The following is a 27,285-nucleotide window of genomic DNA, read 5'->3' as shown; positions in this document are numbered from 1 at the left end:
ATATATTCCTTACTTCTCAAGAAAACTTCTAGCCTCACTTAACAACTTTTCATATTTCCAGGTTCATTCCAACTCCTGTCCTCATACTTAAGAACTTAAAATACTCATTTTAGAGATGAGAAAACTAAGGCCCACAAAGGTTAAGTGATTTGCCCAAGGTCATAGCTAGGATTCAGACTCCAGACTCAAATCCCGAAAGTCCTCACTCCAAAACACTCTTTTTCACTGTCTTACTGCCTACCAGGTTGGTAAAATACAACTTGGGATTTAAACTTGATGATCTCTAAGATCTCAGTATAATAGACCTTCCCAATTCTAAAGTCCTGCTTATCTCTAAATCTATGCTCCTATACCTCGTAAATTATTAAAAAAAAAAAAAGGGGGGGGTGATTTCACAACTACTTTTCTTGGAATGCTTTTTTTAATGCCCACTTCTGGATCAGGCACTACTTAACCATTGTTGTCAAGAATTTGGATGACAGATTAAAGAGAGCAGCCAATTATAGTGGCAACTAACTTGAGAATGAAAGAATAGGGGGAAAAAAAGATGCTTGGCCAATTGGAGAAGCAATAATTAACCAAGGACAGTAAATCTCAGTTGGGATATAACAGAAGAAGTTTATGGAAGAAATAAAGATAAGCAATCATATCTGAGCATGTATTTGAGTATCTAAAAAGGTATTATGCTCTCTGTCTTAAATGTTGCTAAGTATCTGAGAAGATAATCAACCTCTGGACCCTTTAAAATTAAAAGCTTTGTGTGAACTGAACTTCTGTATAGGTGGGAAATGCTGTATATTCATTCTACATGATTGTTTTACCAAGTGAATTTTTCTGTTATGAAGAAGGATTTCAATAGGGGGAGTATATCGGGAAATGACATAAAAAAAGGAAGCATAAAACTTTTTTAAAAAACCTCAATGCTATAGTTAGTGGATTATTTACCCCACAATCAAAATACCAACTAAACTACACACACACACACACACACACACACACAGAGAGTCATATGTAGAATATATTGAGGGAAAAGCTAATATAGCAAAAGGGGGGGGTTAGAGCCTTTTTATTGTATACTTTGAAAATCCAATAATTCCTTTTAAAAATCCTTTTTTTTTAAGAATAAAGATGGACTACACAATTGGTTGATCAGATTTCTGAAATAACCATTTCATTTTTAAAACAGAGGCCAAAATAAAATTTGACTACAAGCAAAATAATAATTGAAATAGGATAAGTCATTTCTACAATCCTGAATAAAAATGATTTTATAAAAACTCCTCTACATTCTCCCCTGGGAATCATTTTCTTCTTTTTAGCATAAAAAGAGATGGATACTTTTAATATACTTACAAATGGAAGGAGGAGAGAAGAAAGAACTACATAAACAAATAATCTTTTCAAGTCCTATTTAAGCTCTGATATTAAACACCTTCAATGTTAGGCCCTAAGAACTAATTGCACAAAACTAGAGATACCTCCCTTCTTACGTCATCATATTTTCAAAACAAAGATTTTAGGTTTGAAATGGAAGAGATCTTACTGATCACATAACCCTAATCTTCTCATTTTATAAATGAGGAAATAGACCCAGAAAGGTGAAGACTTTCCCAAGGTCACACAGGGTATCACACATCAGAAAAGGAATTCAAATTCATGTCTGGACATGAAATTCAGTGCTAATGCTAATCTTCCCCAGTGCCACTGTTTTAAATGGGGGAGGGGGCTGTAGGGGGAGGAGACAGTACATAGTATCAGTCTATTAATCTGTTATCAAATGACCTATTTTCTTGAATCCTAAGAGTCACTAATGCTACTTCTAATGATAGTGCATGGATCAAAGGTAAACACGGAGTACCCTTTCTCCAAGTTGGCAACGTTGCATTCATTTGGAAAGAATCTGTAACTTCCTCCCAGCAAAAGTTATCTATTGCTGCCAGTGCTAACACTGCTCCAAAGGTTACAACTACTTGCCCTATAATCTTAGCAATTACTCTAGACACTGTTCTATTTCCTGTTGATTTAAAAAATGCTTCCACCCTTGGTTCTGATTTGCCTCCATTCTAACATCTCCAACCCTATTTATGAACTACTGTATTTGCCCATTTTCAGACTATTTTGTACAGAGACAAACCCCTAGATCTCATCTCTTCCTCAACTGTCAGTAGGTGCCTGTGTGCCAATGGTACGATGCACCAGATGCCTCAACCATCACCTGAGAAGATTCAACATTGTCCTTGCCACTAAACAGAATGAAGTTGGATAAGACATTCACAGGCTGTCCTCCCCAGCCCTTCCAATACTTCAAGTGGCCCAAGCTAAAATCATGATGACATCTTTTATCTGTAAAACTCTTAAGAACAGGAACTACAGCTTACATCTCATCTTTACATCCCAAATGATGTCACTGTATAACCAGGAAAGGAGGTGAGCCAATCACAAAGAAAGAATAAAGGAAAACCAATGACCAATCCATCTACTCAGCTAGTAGCCACACAACATAAAATAAGAAATAAGATAAAAATGCATGTATGGATTGTGATATGTACCACTGGAAAGAATATCCACCTAGAAAAAATTCACATCTCCACTGAAGTATCAAAGTAATAATCCTTCATGTGCTTAGCATAAAGCCTTGCATAAAAATAGTGGCTTCATAAATGCTTACTGAATTATTGCAACAAATTGTTGGATTTCTTAATGCCTATAGGTTAGAGGACCTCATTTGGATAAGAGCTTCGAAAAGAATTTTGGTCCCCATCATAAAAGCTTTATTCTCTTGTATTATCCCTCAATATTAACATTCTTTTAACAAGAATATTGTAATCCCAACAGGTTACAAGTAGGCAATGTTACTGCACCCACTAGAAATAACAATAAAGATTTAGGCATAGTACCATTCTAGGACCTTTCCAAATGCAGCAAACCCCTTTACTGGTAGATTTCCACTTATGTCCTCCCCCTTAAACATACATAAGACAGAGGAAGAAAAAAGAAAAGGAAAAGGAAAAGATTGGCAGGAGGCCTGGTTACTATGGTAGCAAGTAAATTAAATGCCAGAGCAAGTGAACTGATAGATGGAAGGAAAAAACAGGTAAATATCCCCCCAGCCCAAAAAGCTACCTTTCTGACTCATCTCTCTCATCTAATTTTGTTCCCTGTCTCCTTGCAGCCCTACCCCTCAAATTTCAACCCCCTCAACCCCACACCTTCCTGTGGAGGAGAAATACAAGGGGTTGTTCTTCTTGGTACAGATTAACCACAACAAGATTCTGATGACAGAATTGGCAATACAGACAAAAGGTTTAAAAGAAAATCTGCCTTGGCAAATCTCAATGAAAATTTAAAATCTGACTACAAGCAGTAAAAGCAAGTTGTTGGAAGGTCAGGAAAACAGGGAATTGAAAGACATTAAGTCAATGAGAGTAAAAGACATATACTTCAGTGAGATGTTCAGATTTGATTTTTTGTAGCAGAAAAGATCAAGGGGGCATAAATCTACCTCTCCTTGGTAGTGACAAGATACAGATCGGAGAAGATTATTGATGTGTTGATTTCTACCCTACAAAAGTCTACCTAAAGGACACTAGAATTAGATTCGCAGAATTAGGAGTTAATCATATCGATAGAAGTAAAATATAACTGTTACAATGTCTTCAACTGATTGGCGCAGATCAAAGGGTCACATACCCAGAAGTAACTAAACTTTCCAGATTTCCCTTCTTAGTTAGCACTCACCTAATATTACTTTGTGTATACTCATCTGCATCGGAGTTGTATTTCCCAGTAGAAGAAAGGAACTCAGTGCCTGGCACAGTTTGTTGAACAAAGTAAGCACACAATGTCTTTTGAATTGCTCTGAACTCCTTAAACAGAGGGAGAGTATCTATTCAACATTCTATACTTGACACTACATTTCCATACATCTAGTGATCATTTCACATGTGCTGGTTTAATGAAAGACTGGGAAACATAGATAAACTGAATGTCAGCTTACTTGGGTCCAATCTCTAAACCTCAAAGGACATCAGTTACCTCCATTAATAGAAAAAGAAAGGGCTGGAAGAAGTCACAAGTATAAATTGCTAATCATATTCAACTAGATAACTAGCACATAGCATTCCCAAAACAACATTGGGTTTAGTCAAGGGACCTGTGCACTAATCAATGTTATTATTTTTTTTTTTTGCTACGCAAAAAAAGGAGGGGGTGAGGACCAGTAATATACTGGGAATGGGAAGGCAAGAATGAAGGTATGGAGGGAAGGGAAAAAATATGAGGGCACATTTAGAGGCTCACATATTCAGCTTGGGTTATCTGAGCTCAAACAGAACCATTCAGTGTAGAGGAGGAATTTATGAATTTCTTAGTCTATACTACTACTGGCACCTATGGCTTGAAATAAATTGAGAGTCAACCTAAAGAGCAAGACCAGCAAATAGCAAAAAAATTTGGGAAGAAAATTACAGAGGAACAAGGTGTTCTGGGAATAAATGAATAGAAGGAAATGTGGGTTGAGAACTACATTACACAGTTATGTTACATAATCTCAAATGGGCTCTCATTGCAGCAAGGTAATCTTACAGTTCCCTAATCAATGCACTATCCTACTCAGCACAGTGGCTATTCCAAACCATTATATTATTCCTCTCCAAGTTTCCCAGGTCACACCCTCCTGGCTGAAGATATTACCTCATACCTCACTGAAAAAATTGAGACCATTCTCCAAGAAAATTAATCCTCTTCTAACCCCTGTCATATCACATCACTAAGCATCTTCCCTCAACCTTCACTCTCACATGAAGTGCCTTAAGGTCTCTCAGTTATGCAGGAAGGCTTCCAAGTCCTCATTAATCTTAGTGCTTTCCCTTATTTTCAATTGATCCTTTATGTCTGTACCTAGTTCTTTACATGTTGTCTTCCCTCCTAGACTGTGAGCTCCATTAGAACAAGGACTTTTTTTTTTAACCTTTCTTTGGACCCCTTGCACTTAGTACAGAGTCTGGCTCAAACTAGAAATCAATGCTAATTGATTATACCCTCCCTCCTTGCCAAGGAAAATTCCTCTACAAATACCTTTGATCTCATCCCAACCTGTCTTCTCCCACAGGTTTTCTCTTTTATAATCCCCTCCCTCTGTCAATTTCAATCTTTTCCTAACTGTTGGCTTTTCTGTAACCTACAAACATACCCATGTCTTTTTACCCTTAATACTCACTTGATTCTGACCACCCCTATCTCTCTTCCCCTTTGTGACTAACCCATCTGAGAAAATCACCTACACACCTGCTCCTCTTTTCTAAACTCTCAATCTGACTTTCAACTTGAATCTGCTCTCTCTCTAAAGTTACCAATCATTTCTCAATTGCCAAATGTAATGTAATGCCCTTTTCTTAATCCCTCACACCTGACCTGTCCACATCCTTCTGCGGATACTCTTTTCTCTGGTTCTCCTCCTATCTGACAGCTCCTTCTCTTCCTCTGCCATCTCTTCATTAAGGGTGCACCTGCTTCTCTCTCATTATCATCCTCTCTCCTCTTCCTCCCTCCCTCCTCCGTCTGTCGTGTTTACAAACACATCCATGTTTCCCTCATTCTTGAAAAACTCTCACTTGCTCTAACCATCCCCAATAATTACTGTCCTATATGTGTTTTCCTCTTTGTTGCTTAAACTTCATGAGAAAGTCATCTACAACTCAGTGCCTCCACTTCATCTCCTCTCTCTAAACCCTCGGCAGCAGTCTGGCTTCTGGCCTTATCATTCAAGTAACAGTGCTCTCTTCAGGGTTACCCAATGCCCAGTCTAATGGCTTTTTTTCAATCTTTATCCTTCTTGACCTCCCTATAGACTTTGACACTTTCAATCATCCTCCAGATAGGCTCCTTTCTAGGTTTTATGACACTGTGCTTAGCACAGTGCCTGACACATAGTAGGCATTTAATAAATGTTACCATTATTAGTCACTTTAAAAATCACTAAACCGAGCTGCATTCATTTGGGTAAGCTGTGATATAACTATAATTTCTACAGTAGATGATAACAAATGAAATAGAAAAAGCGCTACTAATACTCATCCCCCCCAGTTATTTCGAACGGTTATCTAGATTAACTAACAAGAAAAAATGACAATCAGATAATCACTTCTGAAGAATGATCTCAAATTCTGACTAAGTTTTACAGGAAGGAACCAGATTGACATCAACAGCATCAGTCCCACCTAGCCTTCCTACTCAAAAAAACAGTACATCTTATTAATGATAAAGCCACAATGTCAAGGCATTTTCCAAAATATCTCAATATCTACACATAGATCCATTCATATATTTGTATTTCAAACAGTAGTCTAAGGGAACTGCCTTACAAATTTGCTGTTTTCCATAAATACAAAGGAACATTCAGAGGTCATTCAGTCCATCCCTCTACCTTCAGGATGTACAAAATATTCATGCTGATTCATTAAGCTTCTTGAACTTTGAAAATATGTTTCTAGACATGCCACACCCTTTGTAACTTTGGGTTAGTGAAGAGCAACTAGGTAGCATAGTGGACAGAGCCCCCAAGTCAGGAGGACCAAAGTCCAAATCTGGCCTCAAACATTTACTAGTTGTGTGATCCTGGGCAAGTCACCCAACCTCAATTGCCTTCCCTCCCCACCTAAAAACAAATCCAAAACAAACAAAAAAAGAGTACACTGATCCTCATTGTTTGATACTAACAGACATCCACTGGGGTTAGAGAGTAGAAAAACGTTAGACTTGGTCTAATAAAGACCTGGGTTCAAATTTCATTTGGATAGGTTTGTGACTTAGCATAAATCACTTTTTGTTTCTTTGGGTGTCAGTTCTCTCAGCTGTTTTTTTTTTTTAAGTGGAGGGAGGGGGTAAGGGAGAGGAAGAGATGGGAAGAAAAGAAGATACATGTTTGTTGATTGAAAAAATAAATTTTAAAAATTATTAAGTTTTTAAAGATAACTTTTTAAAAATAAATTTTAAAAATTATTAAAAGTTATTATAGACAAATTATTAAAAGTTATTGAAGACAATTTTACTGAATCACAAAGGATCACAGATCTGGAGCTAGAAGGGAATTTGAGTTATGTAGTCTGGGATACTCATTTTACAGATGAAGTTACTGAGTCTGCTCCAAGGGCAAGCAGGTAAAAGAGTGGGGAATAGACCATGGATTTGGGCCTAAGTCCTCTCACTGACATGTAGGGCTATTTCTAACCTACCATTCTGCCTCCTAAGTTTTGCAGACTGTTTTAAATATATATCATTTGATCCCAGAGGCAATAATGGAGTCACTAGAGTTTATTGGATAGGGGAGTCACATTGTGAAGTCTGCTCTTGAGAAAAGTCATTTTGGTAGCTTGCTGAGTGGGTGGATTGGCGTGGGGAGAGATGATGCAGGGAAACCAAGCAGAAGGCTATTCAAGTCTGTACCAGGGCAGTAGCTATGTGAGCAGACCACAGTGGACTGTATATGAGATGCTGTGAAACAGGCCTTAGCCACTGACTACATACTGACTAGATGGGGTGAGAGGGAGGAGACAAGGATGTATTTGATGAGAAAGAGAGACTTGAGGCAGGGAGAAAAGTAGGAGTCCAGGAGAAAATGGATGACAGCCTGAACTAAGGTTGTGGCTATCTAAGTGAAGACAGCTAAGAAGGATATTGTGAAGGTAGAAATGGCAAAGGATTGGATGCAGGCTGCGTATACATGTAGCAGAATATGGCTGAGGTAAAACAGAATAACCTGAGAGCAGGTTAGAGCTGAGGAAGGTAGTTTCCCCCCAGGGTGAAACAGCAACAGCAGTCACTGAGATCAAAAAAGAATGAGGACTGGAAGAGGTTATTGGATTTGGTAATTAAGACATCACTGGTAAGAGTGATTGTGCAGGAGGATAAGAGGGGAGGAAAAGATGAATAAGAAAGTCATTGTCCTCAGAAGCTTACAATCTAGTCATGGAGAAAAGATACATGTAGATCTACATATGCAAATGCACACACACAATAAAAAGAATGCAATTCAAACTCACTGTGAAGTATGAAGGGCTTTAGAACGGTGAGATCACTTGAAGGGAAAGGAGAGGGTGCTGTGGATAACGAAGATGGCATTTGATCTAGGCTTTAAAAATCTGACTATTTAATGGTTTTGTTCTGAATTTTGGTTCGGTTTTGTTTTCTAATGTTTCCATATGGTGCTGCTCTCTAATAAGCATAATGTTTATTCATTCAAAGAAATAAACCACCAGGTTTCAGGGGTCAAAAAAAACACCCCAAAAAGCTAGTTGGAAGAATAACACTACAAAAGTAATTGACGAAGGAAAGAAATAGTATTTTTAGTCTGGATAATTCTCTGATTGGAATAAAGTATGGAAAAAGTATGTCTTATTGAAAAGAAATATAACTGCCTACTCCTTTCCTTAAACTATCAACTAGGGAATGGCTGTTATTCTGATAAACGTGAATTAGTTTCATATCTATTTATCTATCAGGAAGGGAGATAGGGAAACAGGGCCCCCCCCATTACAACATAATATGACCTTTATCAGAGAAAGTTGCTGCAAAGATTTTTCCCCAATTAACTGTTTCATTTCTAATGTTAGCTGTATTTGAATGCTTTAATTTTATGTAGTCAAAATTTTCCATGTTTTGCTCTGTTATTCCATCACTTGTTTAGTCATGAACACTCCTCCCTAGCCACAGGTATGAAAAGCAATTTCTTCCTATTTGCTATTTCTTCCTTTTCTCTAATTTGATTTATATATAGGTAATGCATCCATTTTGGAGCTTACCTTGGTAAAAGGTATAAAGTGTTGATCTAAACCTAATTTCTGCCAGATTGGTGTGCAAATACTGAGTCCTTACCTAAGTAACTGGAGCCCTTGCGCTTAATGAACATTAGGATAATAGGTTCTTTTGTTTCTGTATGTTGTAGATTAATCTATTCCCCTGATTGAATTTTTTTTAACCAGTATCAAACTGTTTTGAGAATTACCACTTCATAGTATAGTCTGAGAGCTGGTACTACTAGGCCCCTGTTCCTTCTCAATTATTTTTCTCATTATTTCCCTTGAGATTCTTGACCTTTTGTTCTTCTCAATACATTTTATTATTTCTTTTCTAGTTTTATAAAATAATTCTTTGATTGTTTGATTGTTGTAGCATCAAAATAAGTTAATTTAATTAGTATTTTCATTTTTATTTTACTGGCTTACATTAGTGATTAACATCACTCTAATAATATAAATTTATTTTTATTATGTAAAGAATATCTTCTAATGATATTCACATAGTTCTTGTATGTATGGTGATAGACTCCAAAGTATTATATACATTCTGTAGTTACTTAAAATGGAATTTCTCTAACTCATCCTTCTTTTATTTATATTATACAAAAAAAATGCTGATTTCAAGTAATTCATTTTATAACCTGTAATTTTGCTGAAGTTAGTTTTAATTAATTTTTATTTGACTCTTTAGGGTTCTCTAAATACACCATCATATCATCTGCAAAAGCAACAATTTTGAGCAGCTCTGGAGCCCAGAGATAATAAGAGGGTTGAACAACTAGTAAGAAAGAGATTACAGAGGACCCTTTGCTGGCTCTGGGTACAGCTTCCACTGAACGGCAACCTATTGTCCATATAAAGTTCTGGATCTCAGTTCCAGGGTGGAGAGGAGCATTAGATCTTATGGCTGCAAAGGATCAGGGGACCTGGTCACAGCACAAGGGCCAAAAGCAACACTAGTGCTTGCAGTTCCAAGGGCGCAGGGGCCCTTCCTGGATTAAGACCAGAGTACCGACCAGAAAAGCTATGTCAACATCTCTCCCTGGATCACACCACCTTGGAAGCACCAAAAACTTGCAGATCCCCAAAATTAGCCATGAAAACAGTAGCACAAAAAAGCCTTAAGCTTAAGACAGTGCCACCTTACCCCAAGGTGAGGAGAGCCCAACTTTAATATAAAGTTCAAAGCCAAGAAATAGGCTGGAAAAATGAGCGTTTGCTCATTGCTCACAACGAAAGCTTCTGTGGTGGTAGGGAATACCAAGAAACAAAAACAACAATGTGAAAACAGCTACACGCAAAGCTTCAAAGAAAAATGATAACGGGACCCAAGCTCAACAAGAATTCTTGGAAGAGCTAAAGAAAGAGCTAAGAATGGTAGAGGAAAAACTGGGAAAAGAAATGAGAGTGACGTAAGAAAATTATGAAACAATAATTAACAACTTGGTAAAAGAGGCACACAAAAAATACTGAAGAAAATAACACTTTTAAAAACAGAACTGGCAATCATTATCTCAGACAAAGGGAAAGAAAAAATAGACCTAATTTAAAAAGACAATCAAGGAAACTACATTTTGCTAAAAGGTACCATAGACAATGAAGTAATATTGAAAATTCATACACTGAGTCTCTCTGATAAAGGCATCATTCCTCAACTAGACAGAGAAGTGAGTCAAATTTATAAAGATAAAGAGCCATTCCCCAATTGATAAATGGTCAAAGGACAGAAATAACTTTTTCCCCCCAAAAGAAATCATAGCTATCTGTGGTTATGTGAAAAAAGGCTCTAAAACACTATTGATTAGAAAAATGCAAATTAAAACAACTCTGAGGTATCACCTCACACCTACCAGAAATGGCAAATGCTGGAAGAGATAAGGGAAAATAAGTATACTAATAAAGTATTGGAGGTATGTACTAGTCTGACATTGTGGAGAACAATTTGTAACTATGTCCAAAGGGCTATAAATAAAACTCTGCATACCCTTCGAGCCAGCAATACCACTACTAGGTCTGTACCCCCAAGAGGTCAAAGGAAAAGGAAAAAGACCTATATAAAAAATAAAAAATAAAAAGTTATATTAGCCCTTTCTGTGGTGGCAAAGAATCGAAAATTTTGAAGTGATACTCAATTGGGAAAAGGTTGAACAAGTTGTAGCATATCATTGTGATGGAATAATACTGTGCTATAAGAAATGACAAGAAGTGGTCTCAGGAAAAAAAAGGCAATACTTCTATGAACTGATACAAAGCGAAGTGAGAAGAACTAGGAGATCATTGCACACAGTAACAGGAATGTTGTAATGATGATCAGCTGTGAAAGGCATGGCTACTCTGAGCAATATAAAGAACCAAGACAATTCCAAAGGACACATGATGACAAAAAGCTACCCACCTCCAGAGAGAGAATTGATGAACTCTGAATGCAAACTGGAGTATAAGTTTCTTGCTTTTTTTTTTTTTTTTGCAATATGGCTAATATGAAAATATGCTTCACATGGATTTCACCTGTGTAACAGATATAATTTTTGCTTTCCTTCTCAGTGGGTGGGGGAGGGAGAGAATTTGGAACTCAACTTAAAAAGAAAAGAACGTTTAAAATAAAATTTTTTAAGTGCCAGCAAAAAAAAGCAATAATTTTGTTTCTTCTTTGTTTCTGCTTATTCCCTCAACTTCTTTTTCTTGTTTTATTGCTATACCTAGCATTTCTAGTGCCATGTTATATAAAAATGGTAGCAATGGACATTCTTGCTTCATTCTCATCTTATTAAAAAGTTCCCATCACATATAATTTTGGCTCTTGATTTCAGATATGTTTTGTTGCTATTCAGTCACTTTCAGTTGTGTCTGACTTTTCATGACCCCTTTTGGGGTTCTCTTGGCAAAGATAACTGGAGTAGTTTGACATTTCCTTCTCCAGCTCATTTTTTTTTTAATAGATGAGGCAAACAGTGTTAAGTGACTTGCCCAGGATCACACACCAGCCTTTAACTCAGAAAGATGAGTCCTCCTGACTTCAGACCCAACGCTCTATCCACTGTACCACCTAGCTGTCCTAATACTTATCATTTTAAAGAAAGGCACATTTAGTATCTATCTAGTGTTTTTAACAGAAATGGGTGTTGTATTATTTGTCAAAAGCTTTCTCTGCAAATTAACATACGATTCGTTATTCTTGTTATTACTAAAGCCAATAACGATAGTTTTCCTAATATTAAACCAACCAACCAACCCTGCATTCCTGGTATAAATCCAATCCTACAATTACTGTTATTATTGTTGTTATTATTATTATATTCAATCCTGGATAATCCAACTTCTGGCACTTTGTGAACACAGACCACCAGGACACCCCTCTTCTTTCTGCAGCTTATTCCATGCCTGGCTCACAAGTCTCCTCTCCAACTCCTGCCCCCATACTAGAGGACTTCAGCAAACATACCTAGAATCCCTCAGATACCCTACCCTCACAGTTCCTTAACTTACTCATTTCTCATGACCTCCACCTCACATCAGTCACATACAAAGATGGTCATACTCTTGACTTTGCCATCATCCACAAATGGAACACTTGAATGTTCATGAACTCTGAAATTCCCTTGTCTGACTATAATCTATGGTCATTCCACATCTCTCTGCGACACAACCCCAAACCCTATTCTTCATCCACACAAGGACTTTCAATCCCTTGACGCATCAGTTCTTTCCCAGTCCATCACTAGCTACACTCTCTTCCTTCCCCCATCGTGACTCTTTGGTGAACCAGTTTCAACTCTATACACTGTCTACTTCTATTGAGTCCCTTGCCCCCTTACAGTGCTGCTCATCTGCCCTGCCATGCAAAGCCTTAACCTTGGATCATACCGCCATTTATTATCTTTTCTCCTACACACATAGCACTGAATTTAGTTGGAGAAAATCATGAAACTGTGCCACTTGGGCTCACTACAAATTTAAGGTATACAACCTTAACTGGTTCCTCATTGTTATAAGAGTAATTCTTTTCTTATGTGACTCACTATACCACTCACCACAGTGGCTCTTCCAAACCTTTTCATCCCTCCTCAAACTTTCCAAAGTTCCCCCTCCCTCATCCTCTTAGCTGAACTTTGCCTCATGTTTTACCTTTTTAAAAAAAAAGAGATAGATAGAAAGACCATTCACCAAAGTTCCCTTTTCCCCCCAACACCTCATATGGCATCACCCAGACAACTTCTGCCATTATCTCCTCCTTCACCAGTCTCACATATGAGGTGGAGCTTCTCCTCACCAAGGCAAGCCACTCTACATGCACATCCAGTCTCCTCCAGCAAGACTGCCTCCACTCTCTCTAATCTGCAATCCTATTATCTACAAATGCACTCATACCTCTCCCACCCTCAAAAACTCTCAAGGGATCCATCCATTCCTGTTGTCCCATATCTCTCCTCCTCCCTTTTGTAGCTAAACTCCTTGAGAAGGCCTTCTGAAACAGGTGTTTATACTTCCTTTCCTCTCACTCTCTTTTCAACTCTCTACAGTCTTGAATCTGACCTCATCATTCAACCAAAAACTACTGTTGCCAAAATTATTAATAATTTCTTAATGGCCAGATCTAATGGTCTTTTCACCATCCCCATCCTTCATGACCTTTCTGCAGCCTCTGACACTATCAATCATCCTCATTCTGTCTAGGTTTTCATGACAATACTCTATTCTCCTGCCTTTCTGACCAGTCCTTCTTAGTCACTTTTACTGGATCTTCCTCCAGGTCTGTGGCTATATCTGTGGAATCTTTCTTGGGATCTCTTCTCTTCTCTTCCTATGCTATCTGACCTGGTGAAATCAGCTCCCATGGATTCAATTATCATCTTTATGCAGATGATTCTCAAATCTACTATCTAGCCCTAACCTCCTCTCTGACCACCAGTGTCCCATTTTCAACTGACTACTGAATATCTTACATTCAATGTCTTATACACATCATAAATTCAACAGGAACTCATTATCTTTCCCCCCCAAACCTTCCCCTCTTCCTAACTTCCTGATTATTTTCAAGGGTACCACCACATCTCCTGGTCAGCTTGACATCTCCACAGTAACTGTAGTATCTGTCCTTTCCAGATGCAGGTTTGAAATCTCTTCTTTCACCTGTCATTTTTCAGATCCTGGGTCCTTTCTGCTAACAATTCCACTTTAGTTTATGTTAACCTAATCAAATTTTCTTTTGTTTATGGTCAGATAAATTACATTTGTCCTCTAATCACAGAATAGCTCTGGTATCTAGATTTCCCCAATTATTAACCTAAAAAGTTCTCTAATCACTTCTTCATCTGTACATCACTGAAGCATACTATATTTTCCATTCACTCCAGTATTCAACTCAAAAACTATGTTCATCCAGAAACTTTTCTGAGCAGTTCCTGAGACAGAATAAGGTCACTGAAGTCTACCGTTTCAAAAATGTGATTACCCAAGCACACAGGTTTTCCTCATTCATATGGTTTCTTGACATGTTTCTGTATGTGCCCACTTTCCCTTATACTGGTGAAAAACTGTGACCCAGATTTATGTGTGGACTGTAATTTGTTATTGCTTGATCTGTCTGATCCCAGTGAGGGTTACTATGGGCAACAAGTGAAAACTGAAAAAGGGCAAATTATCAAAAAGCATTTACTCAACATCTTCAATGTTCCAGGTACTGAAAATACAAAAAATATTTTCAATGACTTGGCAAGGAGAGGGGAGGGGGAGAAGGGAGAGGAAAGACAACACATATAAATAAGTACATACAGAATATGAAGAGAATATAATGAAAGAAGATAATACAAAGCAGTTAGGAAGAAAAGTACTAGGAGTTAGCAAGAAGACAAAATCAGTTAAAGTTTTAGGTAAAAGAGTGGTGCTTGATGGAAGAGGAGAATTCCGAGATGGAGGTAAAGAGGGAGTATATTTCAGGGGCATGGTGGGGGGACACTCAGTACAAAGTCAAAAAACCAGGAGATGAAATCCCTTGTGTGAGAAGCAGAAAGACCATCAATTTGGCTGGGTCACAGTTCATGAAGAGGAAGGAAACAAGCGCTTATTAAAATGTCTACTATGTGTGAGGCACTGGGTTAAATACTTTACAAATATTATCTCATTTGATCCTCACAACCACCATGGGAGGTAGGTGCTATTATTATAATCCCTATCTTACAGACAAGAAAACTGAGGTAGTGGTTAAAGGACTTGCCCAGGGTCACACACCTTGTGTCTGAAAGCTGAATTTGAACTCAGGTCTTCCTGACTCCAGGTTAAGAGCTCTATCCACTGCACTACCCTAGCTGAGGAGTATGAGTAGTAATGTAAAATGAGACTTAAAAGACAGGGCTAAACAGAGTTTATATTTGACCGTGGAAGCACAAGGGAGACAGCCAGTGACATTTCCTGAGGAAGGGAATGAAACTGTCAGATCTACACTTTAGGAAAATCACTATAGCAGTTGTGTGGATGAATGGGGAGATGTAGGGAGACTTGGGAGAAGGGAACCAGTTAGAAAATAATTGCAATAATTTAAGCAAAGAAGGCGGCCCCCAAAAAGTTAGCGTCTGTGTGAGTAGAGAAGAACTGGGCATGAACTGTAGTGGGGTTGAACTGGCAAGGACAACTGGATATGTGGGTAACCAATGTGGGCTATTGGAACGGTGGTGCCTTTGACAGAGTCATTTAAAAGTAGTTTTGTTTTAGACATGTTGAGTTTCAGTAAGATGTCTATGGAACACCCAGCGTGAAAAGTCAAATGGGCAGCTGGTCAAGTGGACTGAAGCTCAGAGGGACTTTGATCCACAGCTATCAGCCATCTGCACTGAGATGCTGAAAAGGTTCCCAGAGAACACAAAGCATTTATTTAGTGTCACTATGCAGTCTAAACATAGTGTATGCAAACAGAAAGCAAGAAAGTCCCTGCTTTCAAGGAGATTACATTCTAGGATGGGAGATAATATATTTTCAGTCTTGGGGCAGTTTGTACATCAGTCTTAGAGAGCTGATGTGGGACACTGAGATGTTATATGAATTACCCATGCATGTAGATCTTTTTGAATCTGAAGTCAGCGATCAGGTTCCCAATATTAAAAATAAGAAAACAAATACAGATACAGCAACATTTCAGGCTTAGCATTGATGAAATGTGCTTTTAGCTAACCATTGCTGCTCTTTAGGAACTGAAAGTCCAACTGAACAGTGTAATTTAACTTCAGCTGTCTATTAAACAATAACAATGGCAAGGAGTAAAGTAAACTATAGGCTTCCAAATGACACAACGCTAACTTCAATCTGGAAAACCTCTACCTAGACTGGCCTAGATAAAGGCAAAAATTAGATTTCATTCACTTCAAATCCCTCCACCTATCTTGAGATTATTTTCCCTGATGCTCTATTGTATCCCAATCAGCCTCCACTCACTGAAAGCCACTGCTAATAAAATAATTTTAATTATCCATTCAACTTTTCCTTCAATTTATAGAAATTTCTTTATGTATGCCTGAGAAGCAGGCTTCAGAAAACAATGAAGGTGGTCCAGGATAAGGAACAGCCCTGTAAGTTTTCCCCTCAGCCTCAAACTTCCAAAGAATACACTTAGATCTGTCAGAAAAGCTCAGCTGTCAGAACTCTCTCAACATTCTGCTTGCAGGCTGGTAAAGAAAAAAAATAAAATACAATTATGAAAATCTGAAGGGGGCTCCAGGATCTGGGAAAGAAGTACAACTAAAATCATTTTCAGCTACTACAAGAAGCTAAGCATACAAATCTATTCTTTCTATTCACCTAGTGAAATCAGCTCCTATGGATTCAATTATCACCTCTGTGCAGATGATTCTCAGATCTACTTATCTAGCCCTAACTCTGACTGCCAGTGTCCCCTTTCCAACTGAGTACTGAACATCTTGAACTCAATGACTTATAGATGCCTGAAACTCAACATGTCCAAAATTGAACTCATCTCTCTTGGCCTCAAGTCTCTGTCTACTCTACTCTATCCTCTACTTCATTGCCAAAGTGATCCTCTTAAAGCCCAGATCTGATGGCTTCCTATTACTTTCAGGATTAAATATAAAATCCTCTCTTGGGGCTAAAAGCCCTTTAGAACCCTTCCTCCCTTTTCAATTCTCTTGTATTTTACTCCCCAGAGAACTCTTGCCATCTAGCAACACTAGCTTTCTGGATGCTCCTCATGCATAGCACTCCATATCTTTTTTCTATCTATCCCCCAAACCTTGAATGCCCTTCCTCCTAACCTCCACCTCCTGGCTTCCTTCAAGACTCAGCTCAAATTCTAACTTCTGGAGGAAGCTATTACCCCCACCCCCAACTCCACCTCAAGTGCTTTCCCTTTGAGATTATCTTCTATTTTCACTTTATCTATCTTACATATACATACCTTTTTTTCACATGTAATTTTCCTCATTGGAATATTAGGTCCATGAGAGAAGAGACTGCTTTTACCTTTTTTTGTATCCCTACTGCCTGACACAGCGTATTTTATAAATGCTTGCTGACTGATTTAATCCAAAAAACGTTTTTGGTAAGAACCAATTAGAAGCCTGGCACTGTTTGTGGCTCTAGAGATAGAAAGACAAAACCACAGTCAAGCAGCTTACATTGTGAGATGCCCAATGAACACAGTGAAGTACAAGACAACAGGAGAACAGATGAAGAAAAGTGTATGGAAATTATAACAGCAGAGAATTTCAACCCCCCCCCCCCCCCCCCCCCCCAAGAAAAAGACTTATAAAAGTAAAACACCCTAATGAGAACTGGTCAAACGTTCATCAGGGTTCCTGGGGCAGAAATGAGATGCCCCTCACCGAGGTCGGAATATAGGAGTTGTGACTAGATAACACATTTATTAAGCACTATGTACCGGGTTCTGTGAAAAGCAAACTCTGGCTAACCACTTATCATGTATGTGGTAAAAAGGGTATTATTTTTTAGGTGTGGTCTGCATCTAATGGTCAATGAGGTCCCTTCCCAGTCAAAAGTCTTTGAGGTCTCTTGGAGGGAAGTGTCAGTAATATAGTAGGAGTGGTCAGTTTTCTCAAACCCTCATGTGAATCTCTGTCGAGAGATTACAATCTCCTTTCCCCACCCCTTCATCATCTAAATTAATCCAATCACCAGACTTTGATTCTCAAGGACATCCTAATCCTAAATAAGTTACTGTATATCTGGTTTTCTCCTTATATATTCAATCCCAAACTGCCATGGTCACTGCTCTCTGTTTGTCATTTTGTCTTTACCAAGCAGATGCCTTCCTTATTTATTGCCTGATCACTTCTTTTCTTCTGAAAGATGAAATTCTCAGTGAGAAAATTCAAACTTTTTTTGCTTCTCTTTTAGTAGAAGACACCTAGCACAAATCTGAAGTATTCAAGCCTGCCATCACATCTATACCCCTTTCCTGTACTCATCATCTCGGATCATTGCCTCCTTTGATCTACACCCAAACGTTCCCCATAGCCGTCTGCCCCTTAACCACCTCATTCTTGTAGATTTCTACACAGGTGGGTTTTTATGCTACTGTGTACTGCTCTCTTCTCATCTCACCTGTACTTTCTGGACATACTGTTCCTTTTCATCACTTTGCTTGTCCTGAGTTACATCCCACTAATTCTCATGGATACCAATGAAGTCACAATACCTCCTGATAATAAGACCTCTAGGCTCTTTTTGCTAATTATTACCCATGTTAGTGTATAGACATCAAAGCCAGAGTACGTTTTCCATCCCTTTCATCTATCGTTGTTTCTGGTGAATTACAGAGCACCTCCAGTGCTAGTCTGCCTGGATCATACCTACTTCTCTCTATCAGCAGAGGCTTCATGAGGTCAGAAGCTGCAGATACTTTTTTCCTTTCCCCTCTCCCTTTACAGCAGAGCTGACAATCTATGGCTAATACACTGATTCTAGTCCACTTTAGATATATACATTTTCCCTGGCCAAGAAATCATTATTTCAGTATCCTAAGTCACGTTTCAAAGAGCCGGTCGATAACCCTTTATTTCAGTGATTGCCAGGCGCTGTGCACAGGCAGTAGGGACACAGACAAACAGAAACTGCTCCTGCCCTCTACGAACACACATTCTAATGAGGGAGATAACATGCAAAAAAACTGTACATATAAAATACATGCAATCTAAGTGTGAGGCAGTCTCAGAAGGAAAGCAGTAGTGGTGGAAGGATGCAGGAAAGTGCTCTGGCAAAAAGTGGGCTTTGAACTGAGCCAGAAGACGAGGAGATGGAATGCAGTAATGGACAAGGTCAGTATCATTGGACAGTACGATATGGAGGGGAGTAAAATGTAAGATGATTGGAAAGGTTAAAAAGGGCCAGATTTTGTAGGGCTTTCAATGATAGAAGAGATTATATTTGAATTAACAGAAAGCCCCTATTGATTGAAAGGGGGGAGGGGGGGAGAACTACAGAAGGATGTGGTCAGACTTGCACTCTGACAGCTTAGTGAAACATGGAGTAGGAAAGAAGCCTGAACAGGAAGACCAACCACAAGACTGTTATTGCAATAGTCCAGGCATGAGGTGATGCAGGCCTGCACCAGGGGGGCAGCTGTGAAATAAGTTGTGAAGATAGAAAACAAAGATGTCTGCTGGCCTAGGCGATGTACCCAAGTCACTACAGGCACAGATGTACAAGACTGTGGAGAATTCCCCCATTCTCCTGATCACAAGGCCAGTGTTTGTTTTTAAATTAAGATTAATAAAAATTATTATTTCTACTATACATATTTTTTTTTTTTGCTTTTTGGTGAGGCAATCAGGGTTAAGTGACTTGCCCAGGTAGTGTCAAGTGTCTGAGGCCTACTCTACACATCTAACCCACTTCTATTATCATATGGATTCAGTTCCAGAGCAGTGAAATAAAGGCACACACTTAGGTACATACAACAGATGATTCAATTTCCCTTCAAAGTGTGTTAACACCCAGACCTTGACTACCCCCACTGGTAGCTATGTAAATGCCTGAAGTTTCAAATGAACATTATGACAGCAGGAACATCTGAATATGTCTACCACTATCTATTTCTGAGGGGTGGAGAAAATAGTTAAGAGGAAGGGTCATAATAAGCAGGAAAAAAAAGGGGGGGAAATCAATGAAGCATTTTTAAAGATACACAGATATAAAGATATACAGAGATTCAGAGGGAAACAAAAAAGCAAGGCAGCTTGGGAAATAACATGCTAAATTACATACTTTTTTAAAAAAGTAATGCATAATGGAGGTCTGAAGTTTTCATGTACAATCTTTGTTTTCAGTTCTTTATATGTGGAAATGCTCAGTTGGTGGTATTTGTCAAGATCAGAATAAAAATTATTTTTAAAAAACTAGGCAAATTTTAAAAGCAAGCAATAGGGATAGGCAAAGGTACACAGGTCAAAAGAAATGACTGAAAGACTGAAAAAACTCAATCACAACAAAGTGTCTAAATTTTCCATTTTTATTCAAAGTTGGTACAGAAGTGCTAACGTGTCTGTAAAATCATTACTATACATCAGGTACAGGACAAAATACCACAGAAAAGAATGTTCTCTGATGTGGCTTAAGGTATCCAAATACTTTTGAAGGCTAATGTAGCTGGCAAAATCACACACACAAAGTACACAAAAAACATCATATTTTCATATTTTACACCGTCAGTAATGGAAACTGCCATTTCTTGAGCAGATTAATTTTAATTTTTATAACACTTTTGAAAACACATCAAACTGGTATCACACAATATGTCTATAACTTTTTAAATCATATTTAATATACATTAGGTTAGAATAGTGAAATTAGATTAGTCATGACTAGTTAATTTTAAATCTATTCTTTCACTAAACCCCTTTCAATATTGGAATTAACCTGATTTACAAAATTCTACTGGGCATTAAACTAAATTGTACAATGAGCTGAAACCAAATAAGCCCACTTTATTTTTCAAGAATTGGAGGAAGGAAGAATCAATGAAAGCAAAATTGAACAACAATAAAAACATAAAATTAACTTTTCCACAAGGTCATTTACAATAATTTTTGGTCTTCGGTGCACATGGCCAACAAACTAAAACAATACATATACATAAATACACGGCCCCAGTGTATTAAATGGTCTCTCATAGAAAAAGCTGCACAAGATAGCGGAGTGGGCCAAGATGAAGAACAAGTCATTTATTACAGACATCTTTTAAAAATGCATTAATACTTACATATCAAAGTTACTAGATAAAAGCAGCAGTACTCTGCTGACATTTGGCTTAAAAGTAAAGGAATGAATGAAGAGATTTCACAGGATATTAGAAAAAGAATTTATTTCTTCTTGAAGAAGACTACTAACATTTTGCACAGCAACTATTTTTGATATCCACCTTATTAAAAAATAAAAGTATTGAGACGCAGAGCACATTAATATAGAATTGCCATATATGATAGTCAGTACTGGTCTAAACAGTAGGGATTCCAAAAGTGAGAATGGTTTCCTCTGCCCTTTTCCTAACTTTTGTTGACTAAGAAACCAAAATGGTATAAGAGAAGAAACACACACCACCAAAAATGTAGCATATGTCCATAATTAAAACTGTAAAGAGTGCTCACATTTTAAAAGAATCTTCAAAACATTTCTTTAAATTATCACATATAACCATTTTAACTTCAAAACAACAAAGGGTACAGCACGCATACTGTATTAACTGTAATTATTTTTTTGCTTTACCATACACTGCCAAAGTCAAGCCCTTTCCTCACTTAAACTTCTGAGATCACTTCCTTGATACCTCTGTCCTTAAGGACTCACTCCTTTACTGAAATAATACCTAGCTTTTAAGATCACACCTTCCAGTTTTCTATTCTGTGGTGCTCTATCCTTCCCTAAGTCTGAAAGGAAACAGTTCAAAAATGTGGAATTTATTTAGGTCCATAAAATCAGTAGTCTTTAGGCAGTAGTATTAAGAATCCTCCACAACTCCTCCCCCATGAGAATTATATATATGCATACACACATACATATATATAAATATGTATATGTACATATATATCACATAAATTCCCCCTACACAATTCTGAATGGATTCGAAAGGGAAATAATCACAAACAGAAGAACACTAATTGCTTTAGCTATTGATACCACTGCATCATAGGTCAAGACAATAGGTTGGGAAGAACGCACCTGTATAAATAAGATGGTACAACACAGATACTCAGAGAAGATAAAAGGTAAGGTGACAATCACTTAAGTTTCAAATCTGCTGTTCATTATCTAGATTTGATTCAGGTTGAAGAAGGAAAAAAAAAGTAACCCAGATCTCTCAAATAGAAGTGCATGTAGGAATTACTTATATAAAACATTCACACTATTAAAATGTGAATCATTTTTTTTTAAAAACTAAGACTTATTTGTGGAATTGCTTGTAAATGGAAATGTTTTACAAATTAAGTTTACAATTAACACAGACTTGGCAGCCTAAAGACGAGTATTAATATACCACCAGTCCAGAAATAAGGAATTCCAATTTTAGTCCCCTGCCCTAGGAGGCGGGGGGAAAAAAAGGCCAAGGAAGCTACAAATCACCAGACCCCGCTTCCTACACTGACAGTGAATACATTGGCAGTAAGTTTTGTTAATTGTATATTCTTAACAGTTGGGCTTCCCCTGTTCCCTCTATGACATACAAACAGACACAGAATAACATACAGAATTTATAATAATCTAGGATCTCTGATGAAATGAGTAGATAACCTATTATTTGGAATTTCCAATATCAGGTTCTCCATCTTTATATGTAACAAAATGGAAATGTTTTTGGTGGGGTTTAGAGTTGAAATTGGGGCAATACTGGGAATATATCATTTAATGTTGTGCTTTGTGTGTGTGTATGTGTGTGTATATATACATATATTTTATATACACATAAAAAGGACAAATCCTGGGCTTTCAATGCACTTGTAGCTCCCCACCATAGAGAATAAAAAATGTTCTTTTCACACAAAGATTTTAGCAAACATCGCATCATAAAGTTATACTAGGCAAACATAAAAGCAAAAAATAAAAAATAAAAAAGCCTTACAGGAACAAAACATTAAAAAAGTTTTACAGATTATGCTTCAGTTAAGTGAATACATAAAATTCTATAAGGTTGCCAAAAATAAAAAAATAAAAAACTCCCCCCTCTCCATACACACATGAACACTAAAATAAATATAATTTTAAGCTAAAAAAACAAACATATCACATTATGGATTCTTTTAGTCTAATAAAAAGTTCGCTATACAGTGAGCTTGTGTGTATATTGATTTATTCTTCCTAGTTATATTAAACTATAAAAGAAAAACTGCAAGAATTAGTACTTATACTACGATAGTTAAGTCAGGACTGACTATTTGAAGGCACGGTGTCAAATACAGATAATTTTAATTTTAAAAGCCTCATCACAAGTAACCCAGAAGATTCTGTGTTTCACTGTATCATGAGGAAGTCAAACAAATTCTGATTTCCACATTACCGGAAAAATTTAATCTTCCTACCACTAAAATACATGGAGCTATTTTCCTGAGGCATTACTACCAAATTCTCAACACAGGTCAGTATTTACAACACACCAACTTATTTTTGAAACAGGCTAATTAATTATATCTCTAGATATAATGACTAAAAATTATCCAGATTGCCTGTCTAAAAGTAAAAGAAAATACAGAGTACAGTAATGCCTCATTGACGCAGAACTAGTAGTTAAGTGGCGTATGCCATAAGTGGGTATCAGAACTGCTATTAAGTGCCAAGTTTTATTTTAAAACATTTTCTGGAAGTATTCCTACCATGTATTAGAAATATCCCTATCATTTTTAACAGTTATGATACAATATTCTTAACAAGTGTGTGATCTATATGACCATCAATCACTCTACTGAGAGGTAATACCATGATGCCTGGGGTGGGGCTAGAGCTATGTAGAAGATGTCCTATCCTAAGTAGTCCCTAATGGTTATGCAGCATTTACCTTGCATATTCTCCCTTATCGTGTTATCAGGTTACACGTTTTCAAAAGGCTTATTGCTATCACTGTGCCTGCTTTTTTTTCTTTTTACAGCCCCCCCAAAATTCATACAATCAAGATTCTCGGTAAAGTAAGGAAAATGGTTTGAGTCAATAGGCTCTAGGTAAGGGCTTCTTATATGGAATAAAGTGCACGGGTATTTTTGATCATTCATTCATTTAAAAACACACTAATTTATTAAGCACCTATTGTTAACAAGGCACTGTGCTAAGTGCTAAAACAGCAGAGATAAATAAGTAGGCACAGTCCCTGTCCTCAAGGGGCTTCCGGGTCTTTACAAGGGATATTTCAAATGCTCGATTTTTTTTTTCTATTTGAAAGCCTTTTAGAGTCATGGCTGTGACCCATTTGTTGCTGGAAGTCTAACTACTGGGGAACGTGGGGTTGTACTATTTTTGACATGAACATAATCTGAAAATCTCAAAGTGCTTAAAAATAACTAAACAAATTTCATTTATCCTCACAGCATCTTTATTAGGTACATCAGTAGTTTAAGCCTCATTCCCATTATTTGGGGAGAAGAATTAAAAGAAACTTAGTCAGATGAAAAGGAGACAGTAGCAGCATTTAGACCCTGTAATTAAGTCTGAGCCTGCTGCTAAGCTCCTACACAAAGGCAATAATACCTTCATCCAAGATGCCAAACATTTTGGCTTGCCACAAAGGTAGTTGGGTAGTGTATTACTGCATGAGTTCTTAACTGAGGGTAGACTTTAGGATGGAGGGGGAAAACTACATCTTTATTTTCACTAACCTCTAACTGAAAGTTAGCATTTCTTCCATTATGATTTTTAAATTAAACCTTTTTAGGAGCCTAGCAGCTTTGGAGGGTCCATGACACAAAAAAGGTTAAGAATGTCTGAGTTAGAATATTCTTTAAAAAAATGAAAAGGGTTTTGCGAGTCTTATGATTCAAGGCAGTCAAGGATTACTGCCTTCTGAATTTGGTTAAATCTCAGGCCTATCAACAACACTCCAACAACTAGGAGATGAAAAATTCAGCTCATCAAACCTCTTATCTATCCCTTATCAGCCAACAGTTCCCACACCCTCTTCTCTAAAAAGTAATTTTTTAAACTACCTATAAATTCTTTTTTGGCAGGACAGCATTACTATGTCTTATTGTATTAAGTATTGTCATTATATGGAATTAATATGAACCCTTAACTGTAGCTTCCTCAAATTCTGTGTTGTTTTTGTTTTTTTAAATAGAACAAAACATCAGGGAATTAAGTAATACTGGTAATTAAGCTAGAGTTCACATTATTTGCTAAGAAGAATACTGAATGAAGCTGGGAAAAAGCTCTCATTTTTCTAATGAAAAGCAGCAAGCATTAAATTTTAAAGTGAAGTAAGTTTAATATATTATTCTGGACTATTTTATATAACTGAGCTTAGTGAGTCTTCTTTGGGATTATAACCTCCAATACCACAGTAAAGCAGGACTCTCATACGATGACAAGAAGTCTGAAATTACTTCAAGCTAACAAAACACTGATCGATTAAAATGTGAAAAGGAAAAGAGGAAAAGTAGGGGATGGAAGGAAAATGAAGTCAGAAAAAGAAAGGAGAGGAGTCACATCTCTGTAGACAATATTATGCCTAAAATTTATTCTGGATAATCTCAGTATTAACCAGACATCATGCCAAATGAAATGTTAATATCCTTGGAAGTAAAAATTGAAACATTGTCATTACTAAATTATGACCAATAAAGATCAACCACTGTCATCACTTCAATTATAAAGGTTAACAGTCTGTCCTTCACAAAAAATTTAAGGTCAAACCAGGCTTCCTTAATATGACTAAATGTCAACATCTACCACCACATTCACTTTTTTCCAATCGGTGTTTGGCAAGTCATCATTTCCATTTATATCACTTAAATTTACTGCTTTGCTCATGTTTATATTATCCAAGTAAAACTCAGAATCCCCAGTTATTTGCCTAGTTCATTTTTCCAAATGAATGGCTAGAAGAGTTTATGAGCTTTAGTTATCTCTGAGGTACTAGAAATTATTTTTGCTCTTGTGTGTATCCATAGTCCCTATGAAAGGGTATGTGGTCCCATACCTTAAGCCTTATACCTTAGGGTAACTACCTTCAGTTTTCTTATCCTTCTGTACCTGATAATCAGGTAGAGGTGAACTGGCCTTGGTATAGCTAGTAGGGAAGAGGAAAAGATTGTAAAAGCTGCCAATATGCCCCAAAATGGAAAAGATCATGCTTTTCTGTAAGTAGCCATGGACACAGCTGGACCACAGAGACAATGGTAGAAATACTGAGCTGCAAATAGCGGCTGATTCTTGGTAAAATAGTTCAAAGTAGTATGGCAAAATAGAAAAGAAAACTCATTGGAATGGCTCTAGCTTGTAAGGACACATCATTAAATCTCTCCCAGTCTCAACTACCTCAATTGAAGAATAAAGAAGCATGTAGAAATATAAGCTAGACCATCGCAAACATCCATTCCAGTTCTAAAAAGTTACATTCTAAGAGTCCTCTATGAAAAACGTGGGACCATCCCTAGGAGCTGCAACCATGGGTCACCTTGACAGACTGTTGCAACAACCCTTTTCACTGGGAAACCACAGACTCTTTGCAACAGAGAATGTATCATGGCAGCCAAATGGGAAGGGGGTTTTGGCTACAAAATGGAATGGCTAAAGGATACAAAAAAACTGTTGGCATTGCCAACTCTGAAGAGTCCTTCAGAACCCGAATTTCTCCTATCTAAAGTAGGAGACAGATGAGTTGCCTGGGGGGGGGAGGGCTGAGGTAGTCACTCCAGGGTAGAAGGTTACAATTGCCCATTTGGCAGTACGGAGATAATTACCTAAAAACATCAAAATAACTCGGACCATGGGACAGCTAATACAATTTTTTTCATCTTTGCAGAACAAATTCATTCATTTCCCTCATTTTGATTCTTAGTAGCTTTGATCACTGTTACTATAGAACAAATATGAACCTTAACCTAAAATAACAAACAACAATGTACACACTAATGTCTACAAAGAGATGCCTATTTGGCTTTATCATTAAAAGTATTTTACTAAAAATAGTCTACACCTCTTTCCAAGTAATCATATAGAATATGTTAAGAAATTTTTGTCTGCACGTCATAAATAACTTATGATACTGAAGGTTATTATTTCTGGCTGAAAAATAGTCATGGTAATAAACAGGGTTTTCAATTTAAACTAACAGATAGTTTTAGTTGACCACAAATTTGATAGCTTTCCTCATTAATAAACATTAGCCCAGGTTTAAGAGATATATATATATATGTATATATATATATATACACATATATTTATATATGTACGTATACACACACAGATGCTATTATTTGTATAATAATCAATTAAGACAACTGGAGGGAGATGAGAACCAATGGTTCCAAATTTCATTCTTAACCAAAAA

At 37.2% G+C, this 27,285-nt stretch overlaps 1 protein-coding gene across 1 annotated transcript in view; it reads right to left on the bottom strand.

The window, feature by feature from the left end:
- Window positions 1–27,285, bottom strand: part of MRPS6 (mitochondrial ribosomal protein S6) — a 78,357-nt gene that overhangs the window by 23,257 nt on the left and 27,815 nt on the right. The window lies entirely within an intron of this gene.

This window comes from Vombatus ursinus, unplaced genomic scaffold (genome assembly GCF_900497805.2).
Source record: "Vombatus ursinus unplaced genomic scaffold, bare-nosed wombat genome assembly UNPS02014809.1, whole genome shotgun sequence".
Lineage (NCBI taxonomy): Eukaryota > Metazoa > Chordata > Mammalia > Diprotodontia > Vombatidae > Vombatus > Vombatus ursinus.
Note: the sequence above shows the minus strand (reverse complement) of the source record. Positions and strands in the feature narration are given on the sequence as shown.